We start from the raw sequence: 13,043 nt of genomic DNA, 5'->3' as shown, positions 1-13,043 counted from the left end.
CGGCAACACCGTGCCAGGACAGAAGCCGATCCCATTAGAGAGCCCTGATTTCTGCAGATGATACTTAAGGTACAGACACCTTGCAGAATAATCAAGAACCCTTTCCCGTGAAGACGCCATCAGGTTGACTGCACCATGTCTCTCAAAAGTTTATACACACAGAGCCAGAGTTTTACACTTTGGCAGAGAAGTCCAGTCTCGGGAGGTGGGAGGAGGGACACGTCTTCAGGGACGGTGGGGACCGTCATCCACTGTGGTCCAGACCTAAGGAGGAAGACAACAAGGCAGGAACCAGGACGGCACGGGGTGCATTCTGAACACTTCTGCTCCCCTTCAGAGCGTTTCAGCTAGTGCTCACTCCTCTGGAAGCTGAAAGGAACAAGGCAGGTGAGATGAACACACAAGCCCATCTCAGAAGACAGGTCCCAAGTCAGCAGAGAATTCTGTGAATGGCACTCGACGTGTACAAGGAAGATTCCGGAGCTTTCTGTGTGGGTACAGGATAATTTCCCCACTCGCCACCAGGAATCACTTTCTAATCTAAACAGCAGTCATATGCCAGACGAAAAGGGATCCAACGTTAAAATATTTCTTGGTAAACCACTCAATTATCCATCAATGGGGGAAGAGATGAGCAAACTATGTGCACATGGAGTATTACTCAGCCACAAAAAAGGAAACCGCCCCTGACACATGCAACACCACCACGGAACCGAAGACATTATGCTGGGTGAAATAAACCTGGCTCGAAAGGACAAATGCTACCTGATTCCACTCATATGAGGTCCTTCAAAAAGTCACATGGAGAGAAAGTGGAACCGGGGGCGCCAGGGGCTGGGAGGGGGGGTGCAGAATGTTAGTTTGAGAAGCTGGACAAAGTTTTGCACACGGAGGGTGGTGGTGCAGCACAGCAACGTGACGACGCTTAAAGACCATGAGCTGCACATTTTCAAAGACCAACGAGGTCGTGGTGTGCACGTCTCGTTACCATAAATTCCATAATTATTCCGAGTAATAAAACCCAGAATTTCTATTGACCAAAAAAACCCAAATTATGTACACTATTCTCCTTTTTCAATAGAGTGTATTGTAAATAAAATTGAAGTGCATTGATGGCTATGAATTTACACATACCATTATACTGTCAAAAATATATCTCTTTACCGTAGGTGCAGCTATGTACATATGTGTGTGTGTGTGTATATATATATATATAAAATAAGTAGAAAGGAGAACATAATTTAGCTTTTCTTTTTTTTTTTTTTTTTTTTTTTTTGCTTTTTAAGGCACCTGCTGCATATGGAGGCTCCCAGGCTAGGGGTCAAATCAGAGCTACAGTTGCCTGCCTATGCCTCAGCCATGCCAGATCCGAGCCGCGTCTGGAACCTACACCACAGCTCATGGCAACACTGGATCCTTAACCCACTGAGCGAGGCTAGTGATTGAATCTGCAACCTCATGGTTCCTAGTCGGATTTGTTGCTGCTGCACTATGGAATGCCTAGGCTTTTTTTTTTTTTCTTTTTTCTTTTTGCTTGTGCCTATGGTACGGAAGTTCCCAGGCCAGGGATTGAACCTGAGCCACAGCAGTGACTTGAGTCACAGCAGTGATGACTTAACCCACTGGGCCACCAGGGAACTCCAAAGTATATTCTTTGCTAAGCGTGTCCTCATGTTGGGCCTTGGGGGCATCGTAGGAAGATCCAGACTCCTTACCCTGGTGCTTCAGAGTCAGTGCCAATGTCTCTAAACTACTCTGAGAGAGGTGGAGGGCCGGTTCGAGATATGGAAAACGTGGGGCCACGTCCCAAACCAGCCAACCGCAGACTACTGGCATTTGGGGCCAGGTAACTCTTTGGTGTGTGAGGGGTAGGGGAGGCTGTCCTGTCCATTGCAGGATGTCCAGCAGCATCTCTAGAAGCCAGCATCACACACATCCCAAAAGTGACAAGCTGACATGTCTTTAGATTTTGTCAAGTGTCCCCTGGGGGTAAAAACTGCCCCCAGTTGAGAACCAGTCTTTAAACCCAGAAAGAGATCTTTGGGAATCGCCCACATTTACAAAGAAAAGTCAAAAAGAAACACTTTAGAAAAACAACACACCTTGATTTGGTATAAGAGCAGGAACTAGCCAAAGAAGAAACCGCTCATCATTTTCAGGTCCTTTGACAGGGAGACGCCAGAGCCAAGTTCAAGAGTTTATCCTTGAGTTTAATGAATCAGAACTGAACGTCCATGTGGGCCAAATTCCTTCGTGAAGAAACTCACTAGACTTTCAGTCCACCCGCCTGGACGTCACGGCTGCCGACGACCAGCTGCACGGGTTGGGGTGGAGGGGGGGAGGAAGAGCTTCCCGGGAAAAGGTTTCCGGACAAGCTGCGGGGAGGGGGCGTCTCCGCGTTCGGGGTTATTCAAGAAGACAAACGCTGTCTGAAAGGAGAGAACTCTGGGAAAATCTGAAGCGCAGGTTGGCAGGAGGAAGGAAGGGGCATCCCCCCACCAAACGGCACCTCCTCAAGGATTTTTCATCAGCTGAGACCGCACAACACGTCACGGCTCTGCGGGGTTATCCCCCCGGGGCTCGCGTCTTTAAACCAACCAGCTACGGTTCCAGGGCCCCGGGACGCTTTGCGGCTTTTGATAAGACAAATGGGCAACACCTCACTCTACCCCAACACCTGCCTGCCACAGGCCACCACGTGTACTAACTTAGGACCTGACCAGCCCCCACACCAGAGCTGGTCTTCAACACGGTCCGATGAGGTCTGCAAAAGACGCCCTTTTGGAGTTCCCGTTGTGGCTCAGTGGTTAACAAACCCAACTAGCATCCATGAGGACGTGGGTTCAATCCCTGGCCTCCCTCAGTGGGTGAGGGAGCCGGCATTGCCATGAGCTGTGATGTAGGCCACAGACGTGGCTTGGATCCCGCACTGCTGTGGCAGCTACGGCTCCGATTCGACCCCCTAGCCTGGGAACCTCCCTGTGCTGCGGATGCGGCCCTAAAAAGACCTTGTTACAGTGTCCTGTTCTCATTCATTCTAACGGGGACCTGTGTAGGCTCCAGGGAGCCACTTCTCTCAGAGGCTCGGCTCCTGCTGAATACGGCTGCTTGGTCATCTGTACCGCCCTCGGATTTTATGAACAGAAAGGAACTGGGGAGACCTGGCCACCCACTCCAGTTACCAGGACCCCTCCGCCCCTAAAGTACAGCCGTCAGAGATACAGGAGAAGGCAGGAGGCAGGCACCTAGAAGCAGCACCCCCGACACACACCCACCCCCTGCAGCAGGGGCGCAGGCAGTGCATTCCGGGGTTCTCAATCCCGGCCAGGCTGTGAGTAAGGAACGGGGTGGGGGGAGGGCTGGAGGAAGCGCAGAAACATGCCGTGACTCCACAACGTGCTCGGACAAGGTCGTGAAGCAGGGACTAAGTTCCCATCGCACATCGTACAGGATCCCACCAGCTTCCCAGAAGCGTCAGGGTGCGGGGGATGCAAGCAGGAGGGTCTCCTCTCCCTCCTCCGTCCGTGCACTGATGGCAACAGCGCAAAGGGCAGAACATGGGGAGCTCGGCCTCTGGCTGCTGGATGGACCCAGTCGTGACCGAAGCCCACGGCCTGTGAGGGCGGCTCCTGGGGACGCGAGCACGGGCAGTGGCTGCAGGAAGAAGCCAGGCGGTTCTGGGTGTGCGCTCCACGGACCTTCGATTATGAGCGAACAACCCCTCCAGGGCTCTCCCGGGCCCCAGCTGCAGATGCGACAGAAGGCTGCCTCCCTGTCTCTCCTCTGTCCCACGCGGCAGCCTCCGGAGGGGAAGCCGCGCAGCAGGGGGTGTGGGCGTGGCTCCTCGCGAGGCAGGACCCCACCCGCAGGGGCACCGCTGGCAGCCCAGCCCTGCCCTTGCTGCTCCTTCTCTTCGACAGGGGTAGCTCAGTCTCTACATCCGCTCGGCTAGAACTCTCTTCTGAGCAGGGTCCTGGAGCAGGAAGGGGCCCCAGGCCACCTCTGCAGTTTCTGTGGCTCCAGCCAGCTACGGGATGCGGAGAACGTCCCAGGCTGCCCACTCGCGTGCGGGGTCCCCAGGCGGGCTCCCGCCATGCATTGCTGCCCGGTGCCCGGGGCGCTTGCGCCACAGCGCCCTCATCTGGACAACAGAAGCGACAAAGTCAATGACCCCCGCCCCCACCAGGCGGCCTGAAGGAAGAGTGAGAACGGAAAACAGTGTCTGGCTCACATAAAAACCCGTGCGTGGATGCTCGTCACGGCAGCTCTACTGGAACAGCCCCGACCTGGAAAACTCCCAAACGCCCCGCCCCCCACAGTGAGTGTCAGGTAAATAAAAAGCAGTCCCCCAACCGTGGACCACTAGTCAGCGTTTAAGAGGCTGGAGCTGCTGATACACAGCACCTGGGGAGGGCGGGGGCTGCAGGTGGGTGACCATATGCTACAGGAGTCCACTGATGGGTGGTTCTTGAAAGGACACAATAGAGAGATGGTTCTAGAAGCCTGTGGTTGCCAGGAGGGGAGAGGGTGACGGTACAGAGGATGCATAAGGAGTGTCCCCTGTGCTGAGGGAACAGTTCTGCGTCATATGCCTGTGGTGGATGCTTGAATCTACACGTGACTGTACTTCATCCACTGTCCACACGCACACAGATAAAAACTGCTAAAATCCAAGATAGGGTCGGCATCTGTGCCAGCAAGGCCAGCATTAATTTCCTCCTTTTGATAAGGCAGTATCTTCACATAAGATGTGCCCACTGGGGAAGGCGGAGGAGGGGTGCCTTGGAACGCCCCGCACCCTGTGTGCCACTTCCTGTGACTCTAACATCATTTCAAAACAGAGCCTTCAAAAGTAACAGTGTCTGGTGAACTGCAGCCACACACACAGAATGCGTACTGCTCTTACTGAAACACAGCATGGTGGAGTTCCTGTTGTGGCTCAGCGGGTTAAGAACCCGACTAGGAGCCACGAGGAGGCAGGTTTAATCCCTGGCCTTGCTCAGTGGGTTAAGAATCCGGCGTTGTTGTGAGCTGTGGTGTAGGTTGCAGACACAGCTTTGATTCGACCCCTAGCCTGGGAACTTCCATATGCTGCAGATTCGGCTGTAAGAAGAGAAAAAAAAAAAAAAAAGGAAGGAAGGGAGAAAGAAGGAAGGAAGAAAGAAAGGCAGCATGGATTAACATTCAACCCAAATAAGACAAGCTTCAATTTAAAATGCCACAAAAAAAATTTTTTTGTCATTCAGTGGAATAGTATTTGGCAATAAAAAAGGAAGGACCAACACACGTTACGACATGGATGAACCTTAAAAATGGGACAGGAGTTCCTGTCATGGCTCAGTGGTTAACAAACCCAACTAGGAACCATGAGGTTGCAGGTTCGATCCCTGCCCTTGCTCAGTGGGTTGGGGATCCAGCGTTGCCGTGAGCTGTGGTGTGGGTCGGGTCGCAGATCCCGAGTGGCTTGGATCCCGCGTTGCTGTGGCTCTGGCGTAGGCCGGTGGCTACGGCTCCAATTAGACCCCCAGCCTGGGAACCTACACATGCCACAGGAGCAGCCCTAGAAAAGGCAAAAAGACCAAAAAAAAAAGAAAAAGAAATGGGACACTGGGCACAACACGCCCATCCCCAAGAACACACAGTGTATGATTCCACCGACAAGGACCACCCCCCCCGAAAGGAGCACATGCGTAGACACCGAAGGGAGGTTGGGGGTGGGCAGGGGCTGGGAGGTGGGACTGGGCAGCGACTGTAACGGGGTGAGAGCTTCTGGGGACCGATGAAACGCTTTCAAATTGGCTGTAACAACGGCAGCGGCAGCGGCACTCTGTGAATGCACTGAAGACCCCCGAACTGTACACTTCAAACGGGTGATCTGCGGGCGACGTACAGCTCCAGAAAGCTGTTAGCAAACTGTGGCGAGCTCTGTTGCACGGCAGGTGTCATCTAAGTATTCTGCTGTAATTCACCCCTCTTTCCCCACAGGTGGGGGGCTGGTTCTCAGAGTCCCCATTGGGGCGCTTTCTGTTCCGGCGGGGAGAGCAGCCCTGAGGTGTCCAGGAAGATGCAGACGGCGGCTCCCAGGCTAAGAGCATCAGACGCAGCCTCCTGTGGCCGCTGGGTAGGCAGCGTCAAGTTCAGAGGCCTCGCCTTTTCCTTATGCCTCTTGGGCCCCCTCAGCCCACATAACTGCCCTGCATTCCAACAGGCTAACTTAGCAACTCCCCCCTAAAAAAGAAAAGCTCTCTTGTTCCTGCCTCCTCGCCTCTGCCCATAGGCCCCCGGGCTAGAAGGCATTTCTTCACCCCTGCACCGCCAAAGCCAGCCCAGGCCTCCCTGTAAAGAGGAGGCGGCTTCCTCCTTTCTCAGCTTCTGCCACTCAGGCTTCCTCACATTCGGCACCGTCCATGGGACTCCCTTCCACACCAAGGCTCTGGCGCACCTGTCATGCTTACCCCCCCCAATACCTCCCCCCATCTTCGTGCGGGAACAGCGAACGGGCATCCGAGGGACGCGTGATTTTCACAAGGGACTCTGAAGAGGATGGTCCTGACCCGGGTGAGACCCGGGCCTCGCTGTAAACAGGCTGAAATACAACAGCCAAGATGGGGGCTCCAGGTGGCCCTGCTCTAGGTGAGTCTGGGTTCTCTCCTGCGCACAGCCCCTGGGGGGCTCAGAAAATAGGGAGAGCCCTCCCTGGGGCCTGGAACACAGGCCCAACAAGGTTCTCATGGAAAATTCTGACTGCTCCCCAGGCAGGGACATAGCTGCTGCCATTTCCCAAACACATTCCCAGAGGCACATACAAGACGCACGGAGCCTGGAACAGACCAGAGTCAAAAGCCTCTGCTGCTTATGCATCAGCCAGCGGAGGAAAAGCACCTGCCATGTACATGGTAAGAACAGCAGAAACAGTGCTTCTCAGGAAAGCTTACTCACTTCCTTTTCTTTGTTTTTGGCCACACCCTCTGCATGCAGACGTTCCCAGGCCGAGAACTGAACCCTTGTCACAGCACTGACCCAAACTGCTGCAATGACAATGCCAGGTCCTTCACCTGCTGAGCCACAGAAGAACTCCACACACACCCGAATGACCACGGCTACTGCCCCTTCCGAAAATTTCTCATCTCCAGACGCTAAATAGGAAAGGAGTTGGTTATGAAACTTCTGGTTAGCAAATAACTCCTTTACAAGAAGCCTCGAGAAGGCACTGGTTCCAGTTCTTAGAGCCAATACAGTAACAGGGCATGTTTAAGGCCAGAAACTACAGAGAGGCTGACAGGAGGCTCATTACGTTAGAAGAAATGCATTTTACAATTTCACTTACTCAGAGCCAAATGCAGGCAAATCCCTCCCTCCTTCGAGCGCTCCTCTTGAGGCCTGTTTTCTGTCTTCAGTTACCTGTCAATGCAAAAAAGACCCAAAGTGAGGCCAAAAAAAGGTCAGCGAAAACATCTCCCATACAACCTGCAGGGTTCCAGAAGCACGGAGACGTCTACGAAGCTGAGATAAGGATGGCCTCGGAGGGCGGAAAACCACGGTCGGTGAATTTCGGGCTCCCGTCTCTGGGCAACGCGCCCAATGAGATGGCCCCGCACATCTGTTCAGAACTCTCACGACCTCTGAACCCGGTACGGTGACATCACAGGGAATTCAGTCCCTGAAGCAGCTACGCGGGGCTCACCTGACTAGCGTCCACCACCCCGAAACGCGGGTAGTACACACACAGCGCTTTCCAGACTCAGCACAACTCAGCCCGTTTTACTGAGATAAACACGTCCGGCCCTGGGGAACGTGGACACGCTGCCCAGTGCTGCTCTGGCGTCGGGGACACTCGAGGTCTGCGGTCCCCTGCCACTCACCCACCCAGTGAGGAGGGGCACGCAGTAAGGGAAGCGACAAGAAGCGAGGAAGGAAACGCACAGCGAGACCTCTGAAGGGAAGCGATGCCTTCACACCCGGCAGTGGCAGAGACGGGACCCCCGGACAAGGAGCTGAGTCAGCGCCGGGGGCTGGAGCTCCACGAGGAGGGAGCACCTGACCGGACGACGGCCGGCCGCAGCAGCAAGGGACAGCGGGTCCCAGAGCACAGACGACCTGCAGCCCTCGGGAAGGAGTCTGACCCCTTCTTGTTCTTTCTTCACCCAGCGCCAGACTGAATGAGGAAAGACAAGCGGACCATCCTTCTTTAAAACCCCTGCGGGGCTCCTAGGGTGCTTCCAACAAAATCCGAAGAAGCTCTCGGCCAGCAGAGGCACCCAGGGGGCTTGCCCGGTGCCAGGGGAAGACGGGAGAGGAGACGGAGACCACATGGGCTCAGGGGCGTTCGAGGGTCAGACAGAGGAAGCAAGGACGACCCCGAGGTTCAGGGCTTGAGCAACAAGCGGAAGGCGGAGCCCCTGCCCGAAACGCGGGAAGGCGGAGGGGAGGAGAAATCAGAGTGTTACTTGGCAACGCCGCTGGCTCTCCAAGCGGACTGCTGACCACGTACTGAAACACCCAGGTGTGAGCAAGTGGGAGACGTCACAGTCGGTGCCAAGTCCGGGCCATCTGTGACCGCTGAGGCTCTGGGCCCGGATGGCAGGGTCTGCACGCGGTGGGATTCCTCACCCTTGGCACTGGGGCACCTGATCAGATCACCCTCTGCCCTGGGGAGGCCGGGTGCGCCGCAGCACGCGGAACAGCATCCCGACTCGTCCCACGAGATGCCGGTACCAACCCCCATCCTGCCGAGCGGTGACACCCAAAACTGACCCACAGTGCCCAGTGTCACCTGGAAGGCACACTCACCCTTTAGGAACCACTGGTCTCAAGATTATCATGCAACGTGAAGTCAGAGACAATATTACATGCCATCACTGATACGTGCAAGCTAAAAAAAGATACAAACGAACTTATTTACAAAACAGAAACAGACTCACAAACATAGAAAACAAACTTGTAGTTACCAAAGGGCAAAGAAGGTAGAGCAGGGGTAAATCAGCCGTTTAGGATTAGCAGATACCCACAACTGCACATAAAACAGACAAACATCAAGGACCTACTGTACAGCCTATGGGAATCATATTCAGTATCTTGTAATAACCTGTAATAAAAAAACAGGAGTTCTCCTTGTGGCTCAGCGCAAAGGAACCCAACGAGTATCCATGAGGTTGCGGGTTCCATCCCTTGCCTCGCTCAGTGGGTTAAGGATCTGGCAGGGCCACCATCTGTGGTGTGGGTCATACATGGGGCTTAGATGTGGTGTTGCTGAGGCTGTGGCGTAGGCTGGCAGCTGCAGCTTTGATTAGATGCCTAGCTTGGGAACTTCTATATGCTGCAGGTGTGGCCCTGAAAAGCAAAAAAAAAACCCAAGAAAAATATGAAAAAGAACAGATTTTATATATCATATAAATATATATCATAAAATAAACAAATAAAAGACTATAAGCTGACCCTCTAACCCTGAGAAGAAGGATGTGGTCAGTGGGGCAGAGAAGGGGAGAGCAGCAAGGTGGGAGGAAACCCAGAACGCTGTGCTGTCCCTGGCATCTAGTGACAGCTGTCTCTCAAGCATCCGGGGAAGAGTAGCACACACCTGCTGCTGAAAGAGAGGACAAGGAGGACATCCTGACAGGATGGCAAGGAGTCATGTGCCCCAGCCTCTCTGCACCTGCCGGGCTCCTGCAAGGAATCTGGGCAGATCACAGAGGAGGTGGCACTCTCGCCGGCGCACCAAGTCTGGTGAAGCAGAGAAAGGGGCTCCCGATTGAGTGGTGCTGGAGGCCACGCACGGGGATGCGCTCATGGTGCGTGGGCAAGAGGATGCTGACAGCAGCCTGCGGGAAGGCTGGTCGGTGGAGAGAAGGGGGCTGCCCCATCCAGCGGGGGAAGAAGAGGTCACCCCACCAGTATGGCTCCGCTTTTTGGGCGACACGTGTAAAAACAGGTGGTGGTGCCTGCCAGTTTGGGGATCACCCCAATGACAAGAGCTGGGGTTCCTCTCTTTCTGACCTGCTTCACCCACACCTCCTACCCCCTCGTAGGCACAGTCTGGACCATCAGGACTGGGGCTAAGCAGCACCTCAGGAGAAGATAACAGACACCGCACGTCCTGCCTCTCTCTGTTTTCATCTCCTCTAAGCTTACGAGGAAGGGCCCACACTCCCGGCAGAGCACGCCCAGAACGCTGAACTCGCGGAACTCCGTGTAGCTGCTGACACAGGCAGGCCTCACCCACGGCGCTGTTCCATCTTCTTTCCACAACCTCCTGTGCACATGCATTTTATAAAGACATATATATATATATATATATGTCTTTTGCCATTTCTTGGGCATCTCCCGTGGCACATGGAGGTTCCCAGGCTAGGGGTTGAATCGGAGCTGTAGCCGCCGGGCTAACGCCACAGTCACAGCAACGCAGGATCCGAGCCGCGTTTGCGACCCACACCACAGCTCACGGCTACGCTGGATCCTTAACCCACTGAGCAAAGGCAGGGATCAAACCCGCAACCCCATGGTTCCTAGTCGGATTCGTTAACCACTGAGCCATGACGGGAACTCCTATATTTTTTTTTAATGGAAAAAGTTTTTAAAAAAGAAGAAGCGCAGAGAGTTACAGGCCTCACTTTGCTCCTAATTAATTATAAGAAACTCTCACTGGACCAGAGATTCCTCAGCTGTGAAATGAGGGTCTTAAATTATTTATGAGGTTTCATCCACATCAGAAAAAAAAAAAAAAAAATCTAAGGAACCATTTTCCTGTTGACTTCCTCTGTACATTCTAAGAAAAAACACCTTGCAAGGAAATGAACCCAGAACCTGCCAAAGGACTACAGAGGGTGGGGGAGTGGGGGCAGAGGAGGACGGCATCTCTCTGTCAGGCAGCCAGCTGAGCACAGAAATTCATCCAAGGGGGGCCTTTGTCCCCTGAGGCGGCCACAAATACGAACACTCCCACTGTGGAGAAATGCAAGGGGTACCATCGTGAAAATAATGTGAGAGATCTCGCCTATGTTTTCCGAAGCCACTGAGCTTTCCAGAAGAGCTGAGTGTCCTCCCGAGTCCTCTTCTCTTTTTTTTAGGGAGCCCGGAGCCAGGGGCTAAGCCTGGCAACACAGGGGGGGGCGTCACGGCGCCCCGAGATTTCCCAGCCGCTTCCCTTGATCGGGACCGGGTTCAGGTTCCGGGTGATGCAGCTGCTGCTTCCAACACCGACCAGCATTTCGACGCAGCGAGACGACGCGGGCCCTCATCAGACCTGAAGTCAGCGCTTCTCAGATGAGGCTGCTGTTGGCCCCCACCCCCCACCCCCAGGGGACACTGGGCAACGTCTGGAAACATGTTTAAGTTATAAGGACTTGGGGAAGAATGTCACTGGCATCCACTGAGGCCAGGGAGGCGGCTCAACCTCCCGCATCCCACGGCACGGCCCCCTTCACAAAGAAGGACCCGGCTCAACCGTCAATAGGGCCAAGGTGGAGAAAAACCCCAATGGAAAGCAGCCCGAAAGTTCCATGATTTTACAGAAGGTATATACTACTTGCTCTTTTCCAAACCATATTTATTCAGAGTAATACACATACACGGGTGAGTCAAAGACTCCTCCTCCTCATTGCAATCTTCCTGGCACCATCGACCCCCTGTTCTACTTCCCAAAGCAACCACTTTCACATCTTAGAATTGGGGTTTGTGTCACTGGTGGTGTTGCCTGGATTTCCATGATTCCTCATAAACTGCTTATCATACATGCTTTTTTTTTTTTTTGTCTTTTTTCCATTTCTGGGGCCACTCCCGCGGCATCTGGAGGTTCCCAGGCTAGGGGTTGAATCGGAACTGTAGCCACCGGCCTGTACAACAGCCACAGCAACACAGGATCTGAGCCACGTCTGCGACCTACACCACGGCTCACGGCAATGCTGGATCCTTAACCCACTGAGTAAGGCCAGGGATCGAACCCGCAACCTCATGGTTCCTACTAGGATTCGTTAACCACTGAGCCACGACGGGAGCTCCTGCTTATCAGACATCCTATTTGCACCAGATATTACTTGATTTTCTCACATATGGATGAGGATTTGGGGTCTTTTCAGGTCCCATCACCAATCCTGCACCTACCCTCCCACATTTTCCAAACAGTATACAATTTTTGGGGTTAAATCTCAACTCCACACCTACTACTCCGACAACAGAATGGCACCACTGCGCAAGCAGCAGCAGTATAAGTCCCTTTTTCTGAAACTCTTAAACTTTCCTGGAATTACTAGTTGCCTCCGTGTTTGTTTTCTTCGATAATTCTTCCATCACAGCACACCCATGGCATGTGGAAGTTCCCAGGCTGGGGGTCGAAGTGGATCTGTAGCTGCTGGTCTACACCAAAGCCACAGCAATCCCGGATCCAAGCTATGTGTGCCATCTACACCACAGCTCACGGCAACATCAGATTCCCGACCCACTGAGTGAGCTTAGGGATCAAACCCGCATCCTTATGGATACTGGTTGGGTTTGTTTCTGCTGAGCCACAGTGGGAACTCCACTCCACGGTCTTTCAAACCAATGTTTCGCTCAGACAGTTTGTCAGCTCTGTGTCAGTCCCACCCCTCCTCCTGCCCCCCAATTATGTACACACCAGACCTGCTTCTGGTCTCTGCTGCGTGTGTGCCTGTCAGAGTCAGGTCTGCTCAGAACAGATGCCCTGAGACCACATCAGAGTCTTTTTTTTTTTTTTTTTTTTTTTTTTTTGCTTTTTAGGGCTGCACTTGCGGCATATGGAGGGTCCTAGGCTAGGGTTCCAATCAGAGCTGCAGCTGCCGGCCACAGCCACAGCCACAACCACAGGGGATCTGGGCCCCATCTGCGACCTACACCGCAGCTCACGGCCATGCTGGATCCTTAATCCACGGAGCAAGGCCAGCGATCAAACCCGCATTCTCATGGATACTAGTCGGATTCATTTCCACTACGCCACAACGGGGCCTCCCACAAGAGAATCTTGAGAACTTCTGCCTCTTTCTGTTTCCGAGATCCCCAATCTCCCCTTTTCTTGGTTTACCCTCGTTTTGATG

The 13,043-nt window shown here is 53.6% G+C and overlaps 1 protein-coding gene across 6 annotated transcripts in view; it reads right to left on the bottom strand.

Annotated features, from left to right (window-relative positions):
• Nucleotides 1-13,043, bottom strand: part of LOC102166569 (transducin beta like 1 X-linked) — a 247,535-nt gene that overhangs the window by 151,711 nt on the left and 82,781 nt on the right. For 5 of the 6 annotated variants that reach the window (XM_021080268.2, XM_085009015.1, XM_021080269.2 and 2 more), the window contains exon 2: nt 7,328-7,401. The exons of the other annotated variant lie outside the window; for it this stretch is intronic. The gene's annotated coding sequence lies outside the window, so the exon portion shown is untranslated. The remainder of the gene's footprint in view (nt 1-7,327; nt 7,402-13,043) is intronic. 6 annotated transcript variants of the gene reach the window in all.

This window comes from Sus scrofa, chromosome Y (genome assembly GCF_054392235.1).
Source record: "Sus scrofa isolate SSC_HxYL_T2T_F1_AM1 chromosome Y, Sscrofa_HxYL_maternal_Yorkshire_Landrace_v2.0, whole genome shotgun sequence".
Classification (NCBI taxonomy): domain Eukaryota; kingdom Metazoa; phylum Chordata; class Mammalia; order Artiodactyla; family Suidae; genus Sus; species Sus scrofa.
Note: the sequence above shows the minus strand (reverse complement) of the source record. Positions and strands in the feature narration are given on the sequence as shown.